The sequence below is a fragment of the Chrysemys picta genome, chromosome 10 (genome assembly GCF_011386835.1).
Source record: "Chrysemys picta bellii isolate R12L10 chromosome 10, ASM1138683v2, whole genome shotgun sequence".
In the NCBI taxonomy this organism is placed as follows: Eukaryota; Metazoa; Chordata; order Testudines; family Emydidae; genus Chrysemys; species Chrysemys picta.
Genome location: NC_088800.1, coordinates 51573951 through 51595846, shown reverse-complemented (window position 1 = coordinate 51595846; position 21896 = coordinate 51573951). Strand labels below are relative to the sequence as shown.

The 21896-nt window shown below is 47.8% G+C and overlaps 1 long non-coding RNA gene across 2 annotated transcripts; it reads left to right on the top strand.

Annotated features, from left to right (window-relative positions):
• The first annotated feature begins 9034 nt into the window (after positions 1-9034).
• LOC135974015 (uncharacterized) lies at positions 9035-13602 on the top strand. 2 transcript variants are annotated; one of them, XR_010591127.1, is made up of 2 exons: positions 9035-9481; positions 12452-13602. It is a non-coding gene; the product is annotated as an uncharacterized LOC135974015 (long non-coding RNA). The 2 variants fall into 2 exon arrangements; XR_010591128.1 differs by having other exon boundaries at positions 9035-12231.
• The last annotated feature ends 8294 nt before the right edge of the window (positions 13603-21896 follow it).

The window sequence follows — 21896 nt, the reverse complement described above, 5'->3', positions numbered from 1 at the left end:
TTTAGAAATGAGATATCAAGGAGACAAAATGCAGCTGTCCCTCATTATTTCTGTGAATGAAAGGTATAAATGCTTGCTGTAATTAGTTACCAGAGAGAGATCTGCTTAGCTCTCTCCTCTGCACAATTGTGAGAGTTAATAAAGCATCTGACTTGCTGTACCTAAACAAAAGAGTGAGAACTCAGTTTTTCTCTGACAATTTGGGGGCTCGTCCGGGATGGCAACGCCCACTGAGGCACCGGCAGCTGCTACGGATCGTTCCCCTTCGAACCCAATGGCGCCACAATAGAGGTAAGAGACCTTTTGAAATCTCTATTGGGGTGTCGGAGGAGAACTGTCCGTGGGGCCGTCTGCCCCTGTTGGGCTCACGCCATCCGAACTTATTGACTGTGCAGCAAGGTCAGATGCAGAGCGGCGTAGTAGGGGAATTGTTTGCCGCCCCCTGTATGCATATGCTAGGTGCATAGGTTTGCACCTGTGTTGAGGGGTTGTTACCGCCTCAGGAGGGGTTTTTACCACCTCAAGTGATGCATCGAGGTACTTGGGAATAGTACCTGGAGGTACTTGGGAGTAGTACCTGGTATAAGGCCTTGGTGTGTGTGTGTGTGTGTGTGTGTGTGTGTGTGAATTGAGTGTTACCGGAAGACGCCCAGAGTACTCTGAGAAGTCTTTTGGCTCGTGACCAGAACTACTCTAACGCAAGCCCGGTAACTAGAGGATCTTTTAGAGGATCCGACCCACGGTAGGTTGACTCGGCCTGGCATCGTCCGGCGAGGAGGCTACCTGGGTCTAGGAGTGTGTGAACCCATCTTCCCTCCCCTTTTCCTCTCTGTGTGAGCCACTGACAGTCTGATCATCTCACTGGATGCAACAGAGTAAGCGGCGCCATCTCTCTGAGATTAGCCGACGCTCTTTGCTGAAGGGAGGTGTAGGAGGTCATGGCTATCCTCGTTAGTCTCTCCTGTGTGAATACCCTGTAGGGAGAATCCTTAGTTTATAAGCCGCTAGCGCGGACAGGGCATCCTTCCCCCTTTGAGTGTGTGATTGGAAAATGGGTGGGGGACAGTCTAAGCAATCCCTTTCACCCCCTAAGGGTACCCCAGCTTATTTCATGTATGTACATTATGGTCCGAAAACCTGCAGGTATTTAGATAGTTGGAATCTTTACACGCGTGCAAATCCATCTAAACAATGCCCACTAGAAGGTACCTTCGATTTAGATAAACTTAAATACCTCAAAGAAACCCTGGCTTCACCAAAAGCCTCTGATACACAGTGGGAGCAATTTGTATGTTGGTGGGAGGAAGCAACAAAGAGACTCCACGAGTCTCGAGTGCGGAGTCTAAAGGACTCCCAGGAAAAATTAAAAGCCCAAGTACAACATTTACAGCTTAAATGTAAGGCATCCAGCTGTCTTCCCCCTAGAGTGATTCCTTCTGCTCCTCTGTATCCTCTTCCCCCTCGAGCAATTCCTTCTGCTCCCCTTTATCCTCAATTAGTTAGGTCTGAGAGTGAGGAGGAAACTGCTGAGGACATTTTAGATTTCTTCAGTAACATTCAGCAGCAGCAGCCCGAGCTGCCTCCTCCCCCTGCACAGTCTGGGTCTGCTAACGAATCTCACCCGGCAGTGCCAGCTTCACCACCGCATGTATCAGCTGCACACATTGTTCTCTCTTCCCCTGGGAAAGAAGCCTCCTCTTCACCACAAAGAGGTGATTCTGATCTTCCCAGTAGCTCTCCCGAGTCTGATTCTTCTGAGGAGGGTACCCGTTATCTTACTAGAAGTGTGGCACATGCACTCCAGGTTCCTTTAAGAGAACTGCCTGGGACTGGAGGACAGTTGGTTACAGTGCATGCCCCGTGGTCACCAGGAGATTTGAGAAACTTGGTGAAGGAATTTCCTAATGTCAGGGAGGAACCAGAAAAATTTAGAGACGAACTCCGGACAGTGGTTCAGTGTTATAATCCATCTTGGGCAGACATTAATCAACTCTTGCGAATGATTATGCCAGCCGAAGTTCGACAACGGCTTACCAGACAGGCAGCTTGGCCAGGTGCCGACCCTGGAATTGACCGTGATTTGAGAGAGGCTAGGGACCGTCTCTTAAATTCTATTACGGAAGTCTGCCCTAAGAAGACAGATTGGACAAAGATCACCTACTGTAAACAGAATAAAGGAGAGTCCCCTGCTGATTATCTAGATAGACTGACTAAGGTTTTTGAACAACATTCGGGAATTGCTCAGCCAGCTGAAAATGCCAGAGAAGCCGTAGGGGCTGCTTTCGTTCAGGGACTCTTACCAAAGATTCAGCAGCAGTTAAGAACTATCTGCATTGGCTGGCAAATTAAACCCCTTTCTGAATTGGTGACAGTCGCCAATCATTGTGCAGCTTGCATAGAGCAGAAGAAAGAGACTACTGAAACAAAACTGTTGACCCTGCAGTTAGAAACTTATCAAAACCAGGGCCGTGGGGGAATGAGAGGAGGATGAGGACGAGGTCGTGGGCGAGGAAGAGGGAAGGGTCCCTCGTATCCTGCCCAGCCCAGGTACACTGCATGCTACATTTGTGGCCAAGAGGGACACTGGAAAGATGCATGCCCAGCCCGATTATCTCAGAACCCTCCACCTCCTTTTCCAAATCCTGAAGCAACTACTTTTACCCCACCAACTACCTCTTACTAGGACAGCCTGAGGGAACGTAACTGCATCATGAATCCTTTAATTCCCATTAATCAAGAAGGTCCCTATGTAAACTGTGAAAAGAGTGAGAACTCAGTTTTTCTCCGACAGTGTAGAGGGCTTCTACATCCATAGTGGCCAGGATGGTGTTTTCTGGAAGATCACCGATGGATTGTAGTTTCCTCAGGAAGTCAGTGGTGTCTCGAAGATAGCTGGGAGTGTTGGTAGCGTGGGGCCTGAGGAGAGAGTCCACATAACCAGACAATCCTGAAGTTAGGGTGCCAGTGCCTGAGATGATGGGGTGTCCAGGATTTCCAGGTTTATGGATCTTGGGTAGCAAATAGAATACCCCTGGTCAGGGTTCTAGGCATGTGTCTGTACAGATTTGTTCCTGTGCTTTGTCAGGGAGTTTTTTTAGCAGATGGTGTAGTTTCTTTAGGTAGTCCTCAGTGGGATCAGAGGATAATGGCCTGTAGAATGTGGTGTTAGAGAGCTGTCTAGCAGCCTCTTGGTCATATTCCAATTTATTCATGATGACGACAGCACCTCCTTTGTCAGCCTTTTTGATTATGATCTCAGAGTTGTTCCTGAGGCTGTAGATGGAGTTGTGTTCAGCATGGCTGAGGTTATGGGGTAAGTGATGTTGCTTTTCCACAATTTCAGCCTTTGCACGTTGACGGAAGCAGTAACCAGTTTCTTTAGTGCATTAAGCTTAGTTTGTGTGTTTGTTTTATTTGTTCAGTAATCTGCTTTGATCTGTTTGCTAGCCCTTATAAACACTTAAAATCTATCTTTTGTAGTTAATGAACTTGTTTTTGTGTTCTCTAAAACCAGTTGGTGGAATTCATAACTGGGGGGCAAAAAGCTGTGCAGATCTTCCTCCACATTGAGGAAGGAGGCAAATTTCAATGAGCTTACACTGTACAGTTCTCTGTGCAGTGCAAAATGATACAATTTTGGGTTTACACTCCAGAGGAGGTATGCACTTGAGTGCTGGGCAATTCCCTAGCTGAGTCTTCCCAGGCAGAGCTGATCTCAGTGTCTGTGTCTCTCTGCAGCTGGGTGTGGCCCTACCTGGGTGTGTGCTGGAGGAGGCTTGAGGGCCTGGCTCAGCAGGGCAGTATAAGGGAGCCCGGACTGGTGGAACAGGTGGGCTCAGTGGTATCCCACTACATCAGGTGGCATCCCAGAGTGGGGGGCAACCCATCACAGAAGGAAATTATGGGCAGCCCCACAATGCAGCCCCGAACCTGTCCTCCATAACTGCATAGCCCCAGCCTCCCAGAGGGGCTGTGTGAAGCCTGGGGCAGGGAGAGTGGTGCTGATCACATGGGTAATAGTCCAGTATCAGACAGTCTGTTCGAGACCGTGGTGCAGATAAAGGCAAGATAAAATCTTGCTTATATTGGGTTACAGAGCTCTGCACCCACAGTAATTCCGATCATCTTACTCTGAGACCCCACACAACTCATTTCACACAGGCCACCAAAGCAGCTATGAGATGGTAACGATGTCCAGTCACTACCAGCCTGGGCTGGATTTGAATTGGCAACCCAGTGATAAAAGGCTCCCGAGCCCATTGCTAATTCCATGATGCTTCCAACCGCTGCACCAGTTAGTACCTTAAAAGGAAAGAAATACTCTTCAAGACCAAAGAGTTGTGTAAGGGCACAAATTCATTTATTGCAGTTAACATTCTAGCAGCATTAGGAGTTCTTTGGAGACCTGCACTTTCAGATCTTAGCCAGCATCTGAAACTGACAAGTGAGTGTTTGTACACTTGGAGGATTGCTGCCATTCTGCAAGGGCAGATGAGACTGAGGGAGTCGTAACTGTTTGCCAGAAGCTGGGAAAGGGCCACAGGGAATGGATCACTTGATGATTACCTGCTCTGTTCATTACCTCTGGGGCATCTGGCATTGGCCACTGTCAAAACAGAAGACAGGATACTGGGCTAGATGGATCTTTGGTCTGACCCCGTATGGCCGTTCTTATGTTCTCTTATGACACTGAAGAGATCCCTGGAGGGCACAGATGAGTCCAATATAACTGATCTTTCCATCTGCACTGCCTCTGATTGTGTCTAACGGGCTGGGCCCCAAAACATGATCCCTTCTAAATGACTAAGGCCCAGTGCTGCACCCATTGAGGTCAGTGACAAATTCCCCTTTATTTCAATGGGAGCTGGCCCCAGGCCTAAACAAATACTCAGCCAAGTAAGTTCCCCAAGACTTGTTCTGAGATGGTAAAGCAAACCACCTCTTAAAGAGGTCTCTCCCCAGAAAACGCCCATCACAGGCACACTCACTTGGCTAACCTCAGCAGCAGAGAGACAACCTCCCTCAGTTTTCACTTTACCTGCCCGTGCAAAGGAATATTCTCTCTCAGCGGCAAATTGAAACCTTTTAAATCATATACAGTGCCACAGTCCTCAGATCCCTCAGGATGAAACAGTTCCTCCCCAAAGTGAAACAAGGTTACAACACATCAGCTTGTCAATCCCATTCCAAGGTCGCGATTCCCAAGTCACCCACTCAAGAGTCATGCACCCCTCAGTCATCATTTCTTTAGCCCCTGTTCCAGGGCCCCCCTCTCCAGGCCCATCCACCTGAGAGATCCTGAGTCTTCTCCTGCTGCCCTAAGTCAACTCTCTCCACACCTTCTCACCCTACCTCTGCTCAGGGGAACCTCCCTCCAGAAACAACCCCTGGCTTCTGGGCCGAGCTTACACTGATCAGGAAGAACCAGCAGTTCTTCCCCTCATTCCCCAGGGGCCACTGCACAAGCCTATCTGCAATTCAGCAGGGTTCCCCAGCTCTAGCCAGTCCTCCCTGCAGCCTTCCTCAGCACACAGCAACGACAGCTCACAGTCACTACCTCCTTCAGCTCTTTCCCTCAGGTAACTCTCTGCTGCTCCCTCTGCCTCTCCCGTTCTCAGGGAGCTCTCCTCTGCCCCATTCTGCCTCTCACACCTTTAGGTCTCCCTCTTTATACAGCCCAACAGCCTTCTCTTAAGCGCTAGTGGGTGGAAAGATGACCAGTCACATGTGCACTGGACCCCACTCCCTCTTAAAGGGGCCAGTCACCCTGCGACAGAGCTGTAACAGGAAAGATTAGAAGGGAAAATGGTTTTACTCACCTGCCACACCTGTCTCCTGTGCATCCTGAACAAACACAGGGCCCTGATAAGCACCACAGGAAGAATTCACAAAAAATAGCCTCTTAGTTTTATTTTATCAATTTGAAAAATGTGATGTAAGCTGACAGTTGCTGGGTTGACACCCTGCAGAGGAAACCCTCTGTTTAGCCACAGAACAAGGACAGCTGCACTGTGCAAGTTTCCTCAATGCTGCCCCACCAACGGGCTTCAATCCTGACTGGAAAGATCCCCTCCAAGAGGGGTCACTTCAGAGTCCTGCACTTAGGATGGAAGAATCCCATGCACTGCTACAAGCTGGGGACCGACTGGCTAAGCAGCAGTTCTGCAGAAAAGGACCTGGGGATTACAGTGGATGAGAAGCTGGATACGAGTCAGCAGTGTGCCCTTGTTGCCAAGAAGGCTAACGGCATATTGGGCTGCATTAGTAGGAGCACTGCCAGCAGATTGAGGGAAGTGATTATTCCCCTTTATTCAGCACTTGTGAGGTCACATCTGGAGTATTGCGTCCAGTTTTGGGCCCCCCACTACAGAAAGGATATGGACAAATTGGAGACAATCCAGCGGAGAGCAACGAAAATGATCAGGGGGCTGGGGCACATGACTTACGAGGAAAGGCTGAGAGAACTGGGCTTGTTTAGTCTGCAGAAGAGAAGAGTGAGGGGGGATTTGATAGCAGCCTTCAACTACCTGAAGGTGGGTTCCAAAGAGGATGGAGCTGGGCTGTTCTCAGTGGTGGCAGATGACAGAACAAGGAGCAATGGTCTCAAGTTGCAGTGGGAGAGGTCTAGGTTGGATATTAGGAAACACTATTTCACTAGGAGGGTGGTGAAGCACTGGAATGGGTTACCTAGGTAGGCGGTGGAATCTCCATCCTTAAAGGTTTTAAAGGCCCGGCTTGACAAAGCCCTGGCTGGGATGATTTAGTTGGGGTTGGTCCTGCTTTGAGCAGGGGGGTGGACTAGATGACCTCCTGAGGTTTCTTCCAACCCTAATCTTCTATGATTCTATGATTCAGTCTCCATGGCCCAGTCAGGCCTTGGCCTCACTGTTGAGCTGGCCAACAAGGGGGCTGTTTATTGCTCACCATGACAATGGGAAGAGCTATGCAGAGAGGGACATTTTTGAGTCTCAGGGTTGTGGCAGGCAGGTTGAGGACTTTACCTGGGGGGGTTGAACACTCTCGCAGCGATCTCCTTTGCTTTTTTCCCCATTAAAAGAGGAGACGTGAAACTTGTGTAATAGTAGTAATGTGCATGATTAGTTTTTGGCACCAGTGTCCGAAGGGCAAAAAAAGAGAAATTGCTATGAAACAGGGCAAGTCATCCTAGTTAGTCCAATAGCAGGCACCTCACAGAAACCAAGCATCACCCTTCAACACACTGCAGGCAATTGGTGGCAAAATGGGATGCTATGGTTGTTACTATGCTGCAGTCATGGACACCAAGAACTTCACGGTGACAGCTGGGAGAGAATCCAGGTTTTTCTGCTCTGAAAGCACTGGCCTCTCCCACATGGGCTAAAGCAGTCTGGGGTTAGCAATGGGTGCCGCTGGCTTTGCTGCAAGTGAGACAAGGCCAAACCAGGATCAGGACCAGGTCAGCTGCACTTTTTGGAGTGCAGACAAGCTTTGTGATGCAGTCAGTATCTGGTGGACCTGGTTACAGGTGATGCATCCCATTGATCAATGTGTTTCCATCTCCTGTAAACACCTGTGAGTCTGGATTTCTGTCCAGGAGCTGGGGTGGGGTGAGGCTCTGACAGATACCGTTCTGTTTCACTGAGGGTCATGTCTGTGGTGCATTTCCTTCCTTTATACAGCTGTCTCAGCTCCTTTGCAAAGTGAGAAGCAGCACACATAGACCCTGTGGGCAGGAGCCCAGGACCAACAGCATCCAATGAAGGGCAGCAGGGCCTAGATGTCCCATCCACCCTTGCGACATAGCCAAGAGAAATAGAGGTGTTTCCCAAAGCCAAAATCAGGTCCGAATCCTAGGCCTGGCAAACCCAAAGTTGGAGAGCAATGAAGATGATGGCCCTGATCTAGCAAGGTTCTTAAGCACATGACTATTGCCGTCAATGTTCAAGTTAGGCACATGCTTAACACACACATATTCTGGAGTGAGGAAATGCCTCTATTTCTGGCGGACATGTCCCAGGAAGGGGGGGCGGGCACCAGGACCCTGCTTCTCTTAATTTGGGGATTGTTGAGCCTGGGCTCCTACCCACAGAATTCTTGGGTTTGACTTTCAAGGGGTAAATGATTTTCCATCTGGGTTTTCAAATAGCCCTCTGGGATCAGTGCCACATTTTTCTCCTTCCAGCTACCACTGCGGATGAGGCTTGTGCTTCTCTTCCCAGCATGTACACCTGACAGCTGTTCCTGCTGGTCCCCCTCACTTACCCACTTGTAATGGGGCTAGTAGTGAAAGTTCGGACAATAAGTTGAAGGTTAAAATCTCGCTCAGGTACCACAATCATGAATGGAGTATATGTGCTTAGGTAAACAGATGTTCATTATTATTTAGTCAGGACCTTCTGCACGTGTCCCCTTCAATGCCACATCCAACAGCTTCATTAACCTGAAACCTGGTGCTCATTTGACCTTGTCCTTGAATCTCTGGCTGAATGTTCTTTAGTCTTCTTACCCTTTGTGACCCCATTCCCTCTGTCACACATGCTGGGAACCCCACACCCTGGTGACTCCTCCCCTTTTTATGGTATTGTGTAAAGACCAAGTGATGCTTTGGCCAACAGCGACTGTGATCGTACCCTGAACAGGCCCATGACCTTGCTGATTCCCCCCCCTCCAGCCCACATGAGTCACCTGTGGTGGTTTTGCTGCACAGGCTTGTTGGGGTTACTATGCCTGCCTGAGCCAGAGTTCTTCCATGTTTAAACTCTGTCCTTCCATGTTTAACTCTGATCGACCTTAACAACCAAGGACAGGAATTGGAATGTGTAAATAGCTAGTTAGCAATTACGACCTTGCTCATTTCAGGTACCAAACAATAATGATGAGGTTTGCATGTTTCTAGCTGGGGAAGGGGTAATAAACTAAGGGTAAACAGGACCAAATAACTGTTTAGAGAGAAGTTACTAACAAGCTAGATTTATAGCCCTAGAATGATTTAGTTGCTTAAATGTATGAACATGCCTTCGGTAGAGAGGGGAGGGGGAGTAGAGGAGGGGTGGTAGAGAGGGGGAGAGAGGGAGGGCTTAGTTGTAAAATGTATAAAGAAGAGAGAAACTGTTTTTGCTGGTGTGCTCGATTTGAGACTTGCCTGTCTCCTTGCACCACTTTGAGATCTCAAATAAACTTTGATTGTTTCTCCACCCCGGTATGTTTATTGGCGCGAAGCACTCCGGGCAACGAACCTCACTGTTGCTGTCCTCGGGCCCCTGTGCCGGCAACAGTCTTGGCGTCCCTGGGTGGGCACGAGGCTGAAATTTAGCCTTGCCCGGATCCCTCCTGCGGCTGACGGATTACGACGACGACCGACGCCCAGAGCTCACCGGTGACTTCATCGGGGGCCTCGGCGGAGACGTGATTTGGTCGACCCCGGAGGGCACAACGGTGCAACGCACTTGATTAGTGGAGAAACAGCTGTGGGCGACGGTGCAGAACCGGACCCTTGGATAAGGTAGGAACAGTCCAGTGGGGACTTTACCTGTTTTGACCTGGGGACGCCCAGTGTCTCCCTAGAGTATGAGGCAGGGACAGAGTACTGCAGGCAGGGCAAGGTGTACGCCCTTAGAATGCATTCTGGTGAACTGGAAAGTGTTTGGATCGGATCCGTTGATTAAAAGTAAATTAAAAAGATTCTGTACAGTAGACTGGCCTCAATATCAGCTAGAGGACCAGGAAAGGTGGCCACCGGAGGGATCACTTAATTATAATACGATCCTTCAATTGCTTTTGTTTTGTCAGCGTACGGGTAAATGGAATGAACATATGTATGTACAGTTGTTTATGTTGTTAAGAGATAGATCAGATCTTTTGCAAAAGTGTAATTTGACTCCGACAGGTTCGGTAGTAACTATTGTTAGTCCTCAGAACCCTCCCCCGGTTGTGATGGCAGAGTCGGTGTCCCCTTCGGCTCCAATACCCCCACTAAAGATAGGGTGCCTCAGGTCCCAGAGATTGCCCCCTCAGTGGGATTCTATCCATTGATTACTGAGACTCGGATAGCCTGTACTGGAACAGAAAATCGCCCAGCCACTACAATGCAGGTTTATACCCAGGTGCCTTTTAACCCAGTGGACCTAGCAGCTTTTAAGGCACAGGCAGGGGAATTCTCTACGAATCCAAGCAAGTTTATCTCGGTCTTTGAAGGTGTCTGGCTAGCCATAAGCCTGACTGGGATGACTGTAATGTCCTTATGCGGACCCTGCTGTCTGAGGTGGAGCGTAATCAGTTGTGTCTAAGGCACGAGAGGAGGCACAGCTTAGACATGAGGCAAACGCAGCAAACGTTCCTGTTGCTGCAGTTCAGGTCCCTACAGCAGACCCCCGGTGGAATCCCAGCGTGCCGGCGGATCTGACCTGTCTCACTGTATACAAGGAGCTCCTATTACATGGTCTCCGACACTCAGCTGTCCGACATAACAATTGGGCTAAGCCGTATGAGCTAGTACAGGAACCAAAAGAGAGTCCGGTTGCTTTTCTGCAGCGTATTCGGGATACTATCAGGCAACTACTAATGCAAACCCCGATGATCAGGCTACTGAGGCAATTATGAAGGGTATCTTTACCAGCCGTGCCGCCCCTGATATTAAAAGGAAACTGCAGAAAAAGGAGGATTTGATGGGCATGACAATGGCACAGATTTTGGAAACTGCAAACAGGGCTTACAGCCTTAGGGAGGGAGAAAAGGAAAAGAGGCAAGTGAAAATGATGGTTGCAGCAGTACAGGCTGGTGGCAGGGGAAGATTTCAGGAAGGTGGAAGGGGCCGGGGAATGAGAGGACGTGGACGTGGGCACCTTGGCTCACAGGAAAGGCGTCTGGGTCGCAACCAGTGTGCTATATGCCGAAAGGAGGGACATTGGAAAAATGAGTGCCCCGAAAGGGAAGGTACCCCTATGATGGCAGCGGAGGATCAAGAATAGTGGTGTCAGGGGAGACGGACTATCCTGCCCCCGGAACCCCGAGTAAAAATGCGGGTGGGAGATTCAGACATAGACTTTTTAATAGACTCTGGAGCTGCACGAACTGCTGTAAACCAACCCCTTCAGCTGCCTGTGGCAGATTCTCTCACTGTAGTGGGAGCCACAGGGAAAGGAACTAAGTGCCCAGTATATGCCCCAGCGGAATGTGCTTTGGGAAACAAAACTCTATCTCACAAACTGGTTTACCTCCCTGATTGTCTAACGCCACTATTAGGACGGGATCTGCTTTGTCGCTTAGGTGCCACCCTGCATTTCACTCAAGATGAAATAAGCCTCACCTTACCTCCAGAGAATGCCTGGATAATGACACTTGCAATTGAGCCCTCAGCCATGCAAGCCCCAGAGTGGAGTCAGTGGGAGAAGCGGGTTTTTCCTCTGGTATGGGCATCAGGGATCCCAGGAAAGGCAGCCCATCATACTCCTATTACTGTTCAGCTCTTGCCAGGAAAAGGTCCAGTGCGAATCAAGCAGTATCCGATCAAAAGGGAAGCCAGAGAGGGATTGCAGGAAACTATAGACCAGTTCCTAAAGTGCAGGGTACTTCGAGAATGCCAGTCAGCTTGGAACACTCCTATCTTGCCTGTACAAAAGCCCAATGGCACATACCGGCTGGTCCAGGACCTGAGAGCAGTTAATGAGTGGGTTAAGACTCTACACCCCCTTGTTCCAAATCTGTATACACTGTTGGCCTCTATAGGGGGGCAGTACACCCATTTTTCAGTCCTGGATTTAAAGGATGCTTTCTTCACGATTCCGGTTGACCTCCAGTCTCAGGAGATTTTCTCCTTCGAGTGGGAGGACAGAAGGAGGGTTAGGAAGCAGTTTTGCTGGACAATGCTGGCTCAGGGATTTAAAAATTCCCCCACCCTTTTCAGCCAGGCCCTGGCTAGAGACTTGGAGGAGTGGGACAACAAGGACGAAGTCCTCCTCCTGCAATATGTGGATGACTTGTTAATTGCTGCAGTGGGTCTAACCTCTTGCCTTAAAGCCACTGTGAGCCTCCTGAACTTCGTTGGACTTCGAGGTTATTGAGTAGCATTGAGTAAGGCTCAGATTGCTCCCCCAGTGGATGGAATCTGACAACGGAACACACTTCACATCCCAAGTTGTTCAGAAGATATCGGATGCTCTACAGATCCCCTGGAAGCTTCACACGCCATGGCGACCGCAGGCCAGTGGGGTAGTGGAGCGTACAAATCAGACACTTAAGCCGCACCTCTCAAAGGTTTGCCAAGAGGCTTTCCTTAAGTGGCCTGATGCTTTGCCCCTTGTTCTGCTCTGCATTCGCGCTCTCCCTAAGGGCAGGTTAGGGCTCAGTCCCTTCGAGATTATGTTTGGAAGGGCATGGCCTATGAATGGTACACCGGTTCTGGCAGGGGAGTGGGAAATGGGGTGTGGCTTCTTATCTCAGTACATGTGCTCTCTGTCTGCTGTTCTCTCCACAGGTATACCAAAGATTTGCAGCCTCTCCCGCTGGATGCCCTGATCCACTCCTTGCAGCCAGGTGATTCCGTACTCGTCCGGACCTGGAAGGACGAGCCTCTCCAAGAGAAGTGGAAGGGACCCTACACCATCCTGCTGGTCTCCCATACAGCAGCAAAGGTTGAGGGACACAAAAACTGGATTCATCACTCTCGTCTGAAAGCAGTGCCTGCTCCTGAACGGTGGACCGTCCAGCCTGCAGAGAAGACTGCCAGCGATGATTTGAGACTTAAGCTGTTATTCAGACGACAATAGTGTCTGCTGGGAATGTCCTGTGATCTCTTTGGACAGTCACAGCGCACTCCCTGCGAGACCTCTGAGTGTTGGTTGTGTTTGTTTTCACAGGACCGGCCTAACCTGGTGGCCTGGTCCCTTTTGTTTTTAATCTGCTTACTTTTGGTAATTGTTATTTTATGGGTATTTGGGGAATTGTGATTGTTAGGCCCTAGGATCACCTGCCCAATATGAGTTCAGATCCAGGGTCTGCCACAGTGGTGCTCTTTGCCATAGGGACACTCCTCTTGTTAACTCCCGTTTCCCCCCAGGCACATGCGGGATGGAAAGGAATCCCTACTAACTTAGAGACAAACACATATGAGTCCCTGGAGGTTTGCTTTGCCCAAGAGTTTAACCTCTCCAACTGCTGGGTATGCTCCCAAATCCCACACCATGCTGCAGGGCTACCCTGGAGGGTGGTTCCCCAGAATTGGTCAGATATCTGTTGGGGATGGTTCAGTAGGGGGAAAAATGCCTCAGGTACCCCCTTGTCACAGAACTGTACCATTGAGTCCCAGTATGCATTAAGGGACGACCCCTGGAAGCCGCAGGCCAACTCAACATATATCCCTTCCCCTATTAGGTTACGGCCAGTAGCCCCTGGGTTGGTGTGCTATCGACAGTTTAAGTCCAGCAATCACACCTGGTTTGCTGGGAATAGCACCTGTCAGTATTATTTATCCCCTGACAGTGATGTTTCCATCCCTGTCTATGTTCACGGCAAATCCGACTCTACTGCCCGGTTCGGATCGTTTAATGACAGACAAGTAAATAGGTGGAGTAGCGGTTATAATGGCTTGGTAGGGAATGGCCACTCCTTTTATATTTGAGGTACCTCTGCCTATAAGTGGCTACCGCATCAGTGGTATGGAAGCTGCTATCTAGGATATCTTGCCCCTCCCCTTCGTGTCCTCCCTAAACTGCCCCCTGGCCACGCCAGGCAGCGTAGATCTTTGTATGCCACCCCAGAGCCCATTACAGAAGGAGACAGATTGGGTATGATCTTTCTCCCATCCTATGGGGTAGGACGACAGGCTCAATTTTATCGTAGGCTCTCTGTGTTTCTCACCAAGTATGCCAATGAGACCTTGGCCATAGAGAAAAGCCTTAACTCAGAGCTTTACCAGCTCCGGTTGCTGTCCCTGCAAAATAGACAGGCCTTAGATTATGTTTTAGCCTCCCAGGGCGGGGTGTGTGTCCTTATTGGGAGTGAATGTTGTACTTATGTCCCAGAAAGCTCACAGGACATTAATAAGCACGTCTTGTCAGCCGAACAGGCTTTTGAGCAGTGGAAGGCTCAGGAAAGAGAACCCACAGTTTTTGATTCCCTTTGGAGTTGGTTGCCTAACCTGGGAGGACTGGGAAATAGCCTTGTGCATCTCCTCCTTACAGGTGTGGTACTGTGCCTGGTCACCCTCCTCCTGATTGCTTGTTTTAAATTGCTCCTCTGTAAGCTTTGTGCCCCCGTTCCCCAGAAATCCCAGCATACTCTCTCATTGAGAACCCCAGCTCCATGGCACTCAATCGTATCTTGTCTATAGAATATGAGAAAACTCAGCCAAAAGCTTGTTGAGTATTCTCAAAGGAGGGAACTGTTGGGGTTACTATGCCTGCCTGAGCCAGAGTTCTTCCATGTTTAAACTCTGTCCTTCCATGTTTAACTCTGATCGACCTTAACAACCAAGGACAGGAATTGGAATGTGTAAATAGCTAGTTAGCAATTACGACCTTGCTCATTTCAGGTACCAAACAATAATGATGAGGTTTGCATGTTTCTAGCTGGGGAAGGGGTAATAAACTAAGGGTAAACAGGACCAAATAACTGTTTAGAGAGAAGTTACTAACAAGCTAGATTTATAGCCCTAGAATGATTTAGTTGCTTAAATGTATGAACATGCCTTCGGTAGAGAGGGGAGGGGGAGTAGAGGAGGGGTGGTAGAGAGGGGGAGAGGGGGGGGCTTAGTTGTAAAATGTATAAAGAAGAGAGAAACTGTTTTTGCTGGTGTGCTCGATTTGAGACTTGCCTGTCTCCTTGCACCACTTTGAGATCTCAAATAAACTTTGATTGTTTCTCCACCCCGGTATGTTTATTGGCGCGAAGCACTCCGGGCAACGAACCTCACTGTTGCTGTCCTCGGGCCCCTGTGCCGGCAACAGGCTCATGGTGCATGGAGCGCTCTGGCTAGGATCAGGTCATTCCAGGAATCACTTCTGGGGTCTGAGTGTGTGATACCCACAGAAGGGTTACTTTGGAAAAGCCAGTTCTGAGTCGTTGCTAGGCAACCATTTCCTGCCCTGATCAGTGACAGTTTTTATCAACTGGCATGGATGAAAGCTGAGATCTGATTGGCAGAGACTGAGCTACCGTGTGATTATTTTACAAGGAAAGCACATGGGCATTATAAAGCCGCTTCACCCACTAGATCCCTACGCCGCAGCCCAACTGGCTGCTAGTGTGTGGTTTTAAATATTCATGTTAAGAACATCCCAGTGATTCACCAAGCAGAGCAAAGCGTCTGTTTCAGACATTCCGGTAATGGAGGGAGGGGTATTACCGATCACAGAAACAAGCCCAGATCCCAGGCTGTGTTGCGGACTCTTTACATTGCCAGAAACCAGCCAGATTTTCTCCCAGGGAAATAGCCCTGGTGTAAGAGCCTTTGGGACTAAAAGGTGGGCCAATGCTACCTGCCAACATGCCACCTCTCTGAGCACATCCCGGCACTGGAGGTCATGTGGCAAGGAAGGAGTGAAATGTGGCCAGTTTGCTCTGCAGGCTGCTGTTTAAGGCTGTTGGATGGTCCCAAAAGGCCTATTGTAGCCGGAGAGTGAGTGATGAGAATCTAGCTGTGGTAGTGCTGAACGGCATGTGGGTAAAGATCAGGCAGGAAAGAGCCACTCCGCAGCGGTGTCTGTTATTGCATAAAACTCATCCAAGAGTCATTTTAGAAAACTGATAGTGCAGCCCAGCCATGTGGTTCTGAAAAGAGACCCCCAGCTCCTGGAGAAAATACCAGTCAAAGCCAGGACCAGGTAGGAAATCTAACACTGTTGATATCAAGAGGCAAAGAGGACAAATTGAGAAGCTCAGTTTAGGCTCATCAAGGATTAACTGGGCCACTGACTCAGTAGAGCAGGAGTAGTCAATTATTTTTTGTCAAGGTCCAAATTTCTTGTTCAAGGTATAGTCAAGATCCAGAGATGGTAAGTAAATAAAAAGACTTCAGGGTCCATTCAAAAGCATCTGGGAGTCCAGATTTGGCCAGCAGTCCACCTATTAACTACCCCTGCATGTTGAGGAACTCAAATATGCCACTGTTCAAATCAGGGTGGAGTTTGGTTAAAGGGATTGATTAAAACCATGTGGCCGATTCTTCACTGCCCTGCATCTTGTGGACTCATTTCTACCTGTCAAATTATTAATTGTAATTAATTAATGTTAATATATTTATTTGTATTATCATAGTACCTCTGAGTCCTAATAATGGACCAGGACCCCATTATGCTAAGGGCTGTACAAACACAAAACAAAAAGCTGGTCCCTGCTCCAATGAGTTTACAATCTAAGGCATAAGACAAGAGACAACAGCTGGATACAGACTGGCCCATTGTTCCTTGTGACTTGGGTCGGTCTATCTTAGTCACTATGATCAGATGTGAATAGCAACAGGGAGTCCTGTGGCACCTTTAAGACTAACAGATGTGTTGGAGCATAAGCTTTCGTGGGTGGGTGAATACCCACTTCGTCAGATGCATGTCAGACACATGATCAGATGTGGTCTCTGCACAACAGCAGCCTGTTGTCAAGTTTTGTGCAGGTGTCAGGGTAAAGGAGAGTTCTAAGGAGGGTTTTGATGGAGGATAATGAGTTAGTTTTGCAGACGTTTAGGGAAGCTTTTCCCAAGTGTGAGGCGCAGTCTGGGAAAAAGTACAAAGGTGTTTGTCTGCAAATTTAACAAGTAGCAGATGAGATTAACCAGAGATAAGGTGCAGAGGGAGAAGAAAAAGGGACCAACTGAGCCCTGTGGAACCCACATAGAAAGCTGGAGAGGGGATGAGACAGAGCCTCCAAAGGACATGCTGAAGGAACAAGGAGAGGACAAAGCCATGAAAGACACAGGAGGACAAAATTTCAAGAAGGAAAGCATGGACATCTGTGTTGAAGGCAGCTGGCATATCAAGGAGGATGAGGATGGAGTGCTGGTTCTGAGCTTCCACTAGGAAGAGGTGTCAGTGGAGCACTGGGGGCAGAGCCAGATTGGAGAGGATCTAGAACAGAACTGGAGGAAAAGGACTCCAGACAGTGGTTATAAACAGTGCATTCAATGAGCTTAGAGATGAAAGGGAGAAGGGGCAGTAGTTAGAGAGGCAAGTGGAGTTAGGGTTGCCAATTAAGGTTGACTGTATTCCTGGAGGTTTCATCACATGACATAATCTTTCATTAAAGATTAATCTTTAATTCCTGGAGACTCCAGGACAGTCCTGGAAGGTTGGCAACCCTAAGTGGAGTCAAGGATTTTGTTTGGTTATTTTTAAGATGGGCACGACTTAAGTAAGCATGCTTGTATTGTGAGAAGAGAGAGCCAGAAGAGAGTGAGAGGTTAAGGAGAAAAGTAGAAGGGATGAGAGTGGGTATGGGAGATCAGGAGATGAGATGGGATGAGGTCATTGAGACAAGAGGAGGGTCTAGTGCAGGAAAGCAGATGAGAAACTTCTGTCTATGACAAGGGAGAAGGAGGAGGGAGTTGAAGGAGGGGAAAGGGAAGGCAAGCTGATGAGTGGTAGGGGAAGGTCACGTAAATGTATCAAGTGTTCTGGGAAGAAATTAATGAGCTCCTGTGTAGAGAGCAGTGCAGGCAGGAGGAGGGGAGGGGAGGGATTGTGTGAGCCAAAGTGGAAGTAAGATGGTCCCACTGATGTAAGTGGACACTTCTAATTTGGTAGCACTTTACACAGGTGTAAGTGACAACACAAGATGCATGACAGCGGAGAGTCAGGGTGAAGCAAGCCAGTAACTTATGCAGAGAGAGATTGTCTGAATAAGCAACTCAAAGAACCATTACATGAACAGGTGTCTTCCCTTAGTTCACAATGAGTGACCCTCACCTACTGTGCATATACCTAAAATGGAGAATGGAGCATGAATTTGTGTATAAGGTGGCAATTAATCTTTGCTTAGACATAGATCAATGCTCCAAGTCTAAAACACAGGATTTATTTTCAATAAACAGGCAGGAAGGTCACCAAATTAGCACTGAGACAAAGTTAACCAGCAGGCAGTACTAGAGAGTAAATCTTTGTCACTAACAGATTATCCTATGGTGTTGCTTGTTCACCTGCAATTTTTCTATGTACCATGGATTAGATATTTTATGGACTAAAATGGGTTCTAAGTTATATGGAGGCCAGTGCTTCCATGAATACAGTGAGCATGAATCTGCTCTCAGTTTCAGAGGAGTTACACTGATGTAAATCAGAGAAGAATAAGGCCCCGTGTATTTGCAGAATACCAGTACTGACGAATAGTCTAGTTGTCTTAAACAGCACTTATCTCTTGATCTGTTGTCTCTTGTTATATGCTAAGATTGTAAGATACCTGGGGCAGAGCTTGTCTTCATTACATATGCACCCACCACCCTGAATAATGGTGGCCTGTCTCTTACTGGGGTCTCTAGACATTACTACAACACAAGCTATTATTATTTCTTGGAGTCTAAAAGGACACAAAAAGAAATTGAACAACGTGCAATGTAAGACCTGGACAATAATAAAACTCTCGGCTCAATGAGTTCCTAAAGGACTTTTACAAGCCAATCTAAGAGGACCCAGCATCAAAATTACTGAACGTATAAATAAAGCAAATGACTCTAAAATGCTCCCAGACAGCATGTATAATGCTATAATATTAACATTAAACCTTGCAGAGACAAACTGAACTGTGGTAATTCATAGATTAATAGAGTGTAAGGCTCAGGTTCATTTGCTGGTCCACTCTGACCTCAAAACCATTACTGCTTTCCAGGATACAGCCCCCCATTCTGTAGGTTGGGCTTGCAGTCCTTGTTCCTAGATGTATAACTTTGCATTTGGCTGTATTAAATGCATTTTGTTTGAATAGGCTCAGCTTATCAAGCAATATCGATTGTTCATCATGACTGCCTTGTCCTCATTGTTCTTTACCATTCCATTAAAATTTGTGTCATCTGCAAATTTTATCAGCAGTAATTTTATATTTACTTCCAGATCATTGATGAAATAGCATCAGGCCTAGGACCAATCCCTGCCGAACCCCACTAGAAACACCCTCATTTGATGATGCTTCCCCATTGACAACTACTTTGAGATCTATCAGTTACCCAGTTCTAAATCCATCTAACGTATGCTCTGTTAGTATTGTTTAGTGTTATTTTTCATCACAATGTCATGCAATACTAAGTCAAATTCCTCACCAAAGTCAATTACATCTATGCAGATACCTTTATCAACCAACCTTGTAACCTCAAGAAAGAATGAAATAAGGTTTGTTTGACAAGACTTACTTTCCATAAAACCACATTGACTGGCATTAATTATATTTCTAACCTTTAATTCTTTATCAATTGAATCCCAGATCAGCTTTTCCATTATTTTGCCTGGGATTGATGTCAAGCTAACTGGCCTGTAGTTACCTGCATCATCCCCTTGCCCTTTTAAAATACTGGCACAACTTTAGTACTCTTCCAGTCTACTGGAATAGTCCCAGTATTCCAAGAGCAGGCCAAAATATCTTCAGCCAACTCTTTTAGGACTCGTGGTTGCAAATTATCATGGCATGCTGATTTAAATATGTTTATCCCTATTAGATATTGTTAAACATCTTGTTTAGTTCCTAATAGACTGGAAAGTACTTCCTCATCCTGCTTCTTTCTAAAGACAAAACAGAAATATTTATTGGACATTTCTGCCTTTTCTGCATCATTAGGAATTTTACTATTTCCATCTATAGGCCTATACCTTTGCTAGGATTTCTATTGTTCCTAACATACTTAAACTCCTTCTCATTGTACTTAGCCCTGCCAGCCATGGCTTTTTCCCTGATGGCTTCAGGTTTTCTTCTCAATTTGCTCCTTCTAATTTATATTGATTGTTATCTTTTTTCCATTTGTATATATTGCTTTTTTATTTCAAATTGCTGCCTTCACTTCGCCCCCTAAACCAGGATGGGCCACAGTTGTCCTCTTTCTTGATTGTGAAATCATGACTTTTTGGCTATCTAATAAACTCTTCTTAAAGAGCCCCCAAAGTTCATTCACATTTTTCCATCTAAATTTTTTCCTTCCAGTTAATCTAATTCCTAATTTTCCTCAAATTTGGGAAACTATAACAAGTTTCTACTGTGCAGGTGCAAATTGAGATTTTTTTCAAAGGCTCATAATTTGGCCAAATTTAGGTGAATTTTCACAGGGATGGCAAAAGACACATCCTGACACCCACTGCCAAATTTCAATTCCTTGCTTCAAAGTATGGAGGCAATAGAGCTTTTCAATGTAACTGTTGTAAGAATTCTTTTTACATGGTAAAACAATAATTTTTTCCTTAATCTCACTCTCGGAAACAGCTGGATTGCTTTTGCTTGTGTGTTTTTTGCCATCTCCCTCCTGGACCTTGAGCCTCCTCTCAGAGGGGTGTAGCCCTGAGCCAGCCTTTCCCTGCATGCTCTGCTGGGTGGCCCTGTGGTGAGGAGGGTTGAGCAGATATTCAAATTTATCATGACTCTAGTGATTTTGGGGGTGGTTTTTTTACCTGTCTCATAAACACATGATGAAAAGCTGCCAGTTGGGACCTTTTCCCTTATTCAAAATGGCCACCATCTCCCAGGTCTGTCAATGCAGCTGAACTAGTGAGATGGCTGCCATTTCCCTACAGTCTATCTGCCCTCAGTAAAGTTGTCGGCCACCTCCCACTGTTTTTTCAATAAGGTTGAAGCCACGCTTACCAGCAAAACAGCTGCCATTTTATTGCTCAGGAGCGAGGGCAGGACACAGGGACTGCGAGGCGGAGCAGCAGAGATGCTGCGAAAGGAATGGGGAGAGTGAGGGGGAGCAGGGCACCAGGCAGAGAAGGTGGCAGATTTAGGGGCTGAAGGAGAGATGGGGCAGAAGGAAGGTTGAGAGGGATGCAGAGGATGGCGATGGGTGAGAGATGGAGGGCATTGAATGGCAGCTCCGCCAGCCTGAAGGCAGGGAAGGGGAGTCCCCTCTGAGCAGCCAGGGCAAAGCAGTAGGTGCTGCCAGGTCGCAAGTTGGTTATGAGTCAAGGGATTTTGGCGCCTGCAGGAGAAGCTGTTGTGCTGACATGAGAAGCTCTGTGATTCCTGGGATTTTTAGGGCTGGGCATCTGGGCTAAAGTGACCAGATGTACCGATTTTATAGGGACAGTCCCAATATTCAGGGCTTTGTCTTATATAGGAATCTATTACCCCCCACCCCATCTTGATTTTTCACACTTGCTATCTAGTCACCCTAACCCGGGCAGAGCTGTGTGTGAGAGCCTTGCCGCTAGGGAAGCAGACCTGCTATGCTCCTGGACCATGTCTTCGTACATGGCCCTACAGCACAGAGAGGGGGCATTGGGGAAGGGCTGCCACTGAGACCTAGGCAGAGAAGAAGCCCTGGGGCAGAGGAGGTGGGACCATTGTGTTCCAGGCAGAGAAGTCCCTGGGCAATGGGAAGTAGAGAATGTTGCGGCTAGGCAGGGGCAGCTTTAGCATGGGTTCAGCTACACCCACAGAAGTTACCCCACAGCAGTGGCTCCTGTCCTGCAGGGCCCAGCCTGGCTCCCTACTCCAGGCATCATGACCTGGCGCATTGGGTAACAGTGCCACTCAGGTTTGGTCCGGCCAGCCCTTCATTGTGACGGGTGGCTGGCTGAGATTAGAGTGGCATGGCAATCCCATGCACCAGGTCATGATGTCCAGAGTAGGGAGCTGGGCCCGGCCCTGCAGGACAGGAGCCATTGCTGTGGGGCAAGAATATTGATGATCAGTGTGTTATTAGTTATTAAATGATACCTCACAAGGCATGTTCTTCACAAACACTATCACACTAATGTGTAAGGTGTGAATACAGGGGTGCTTTTGGTCACACAAACACT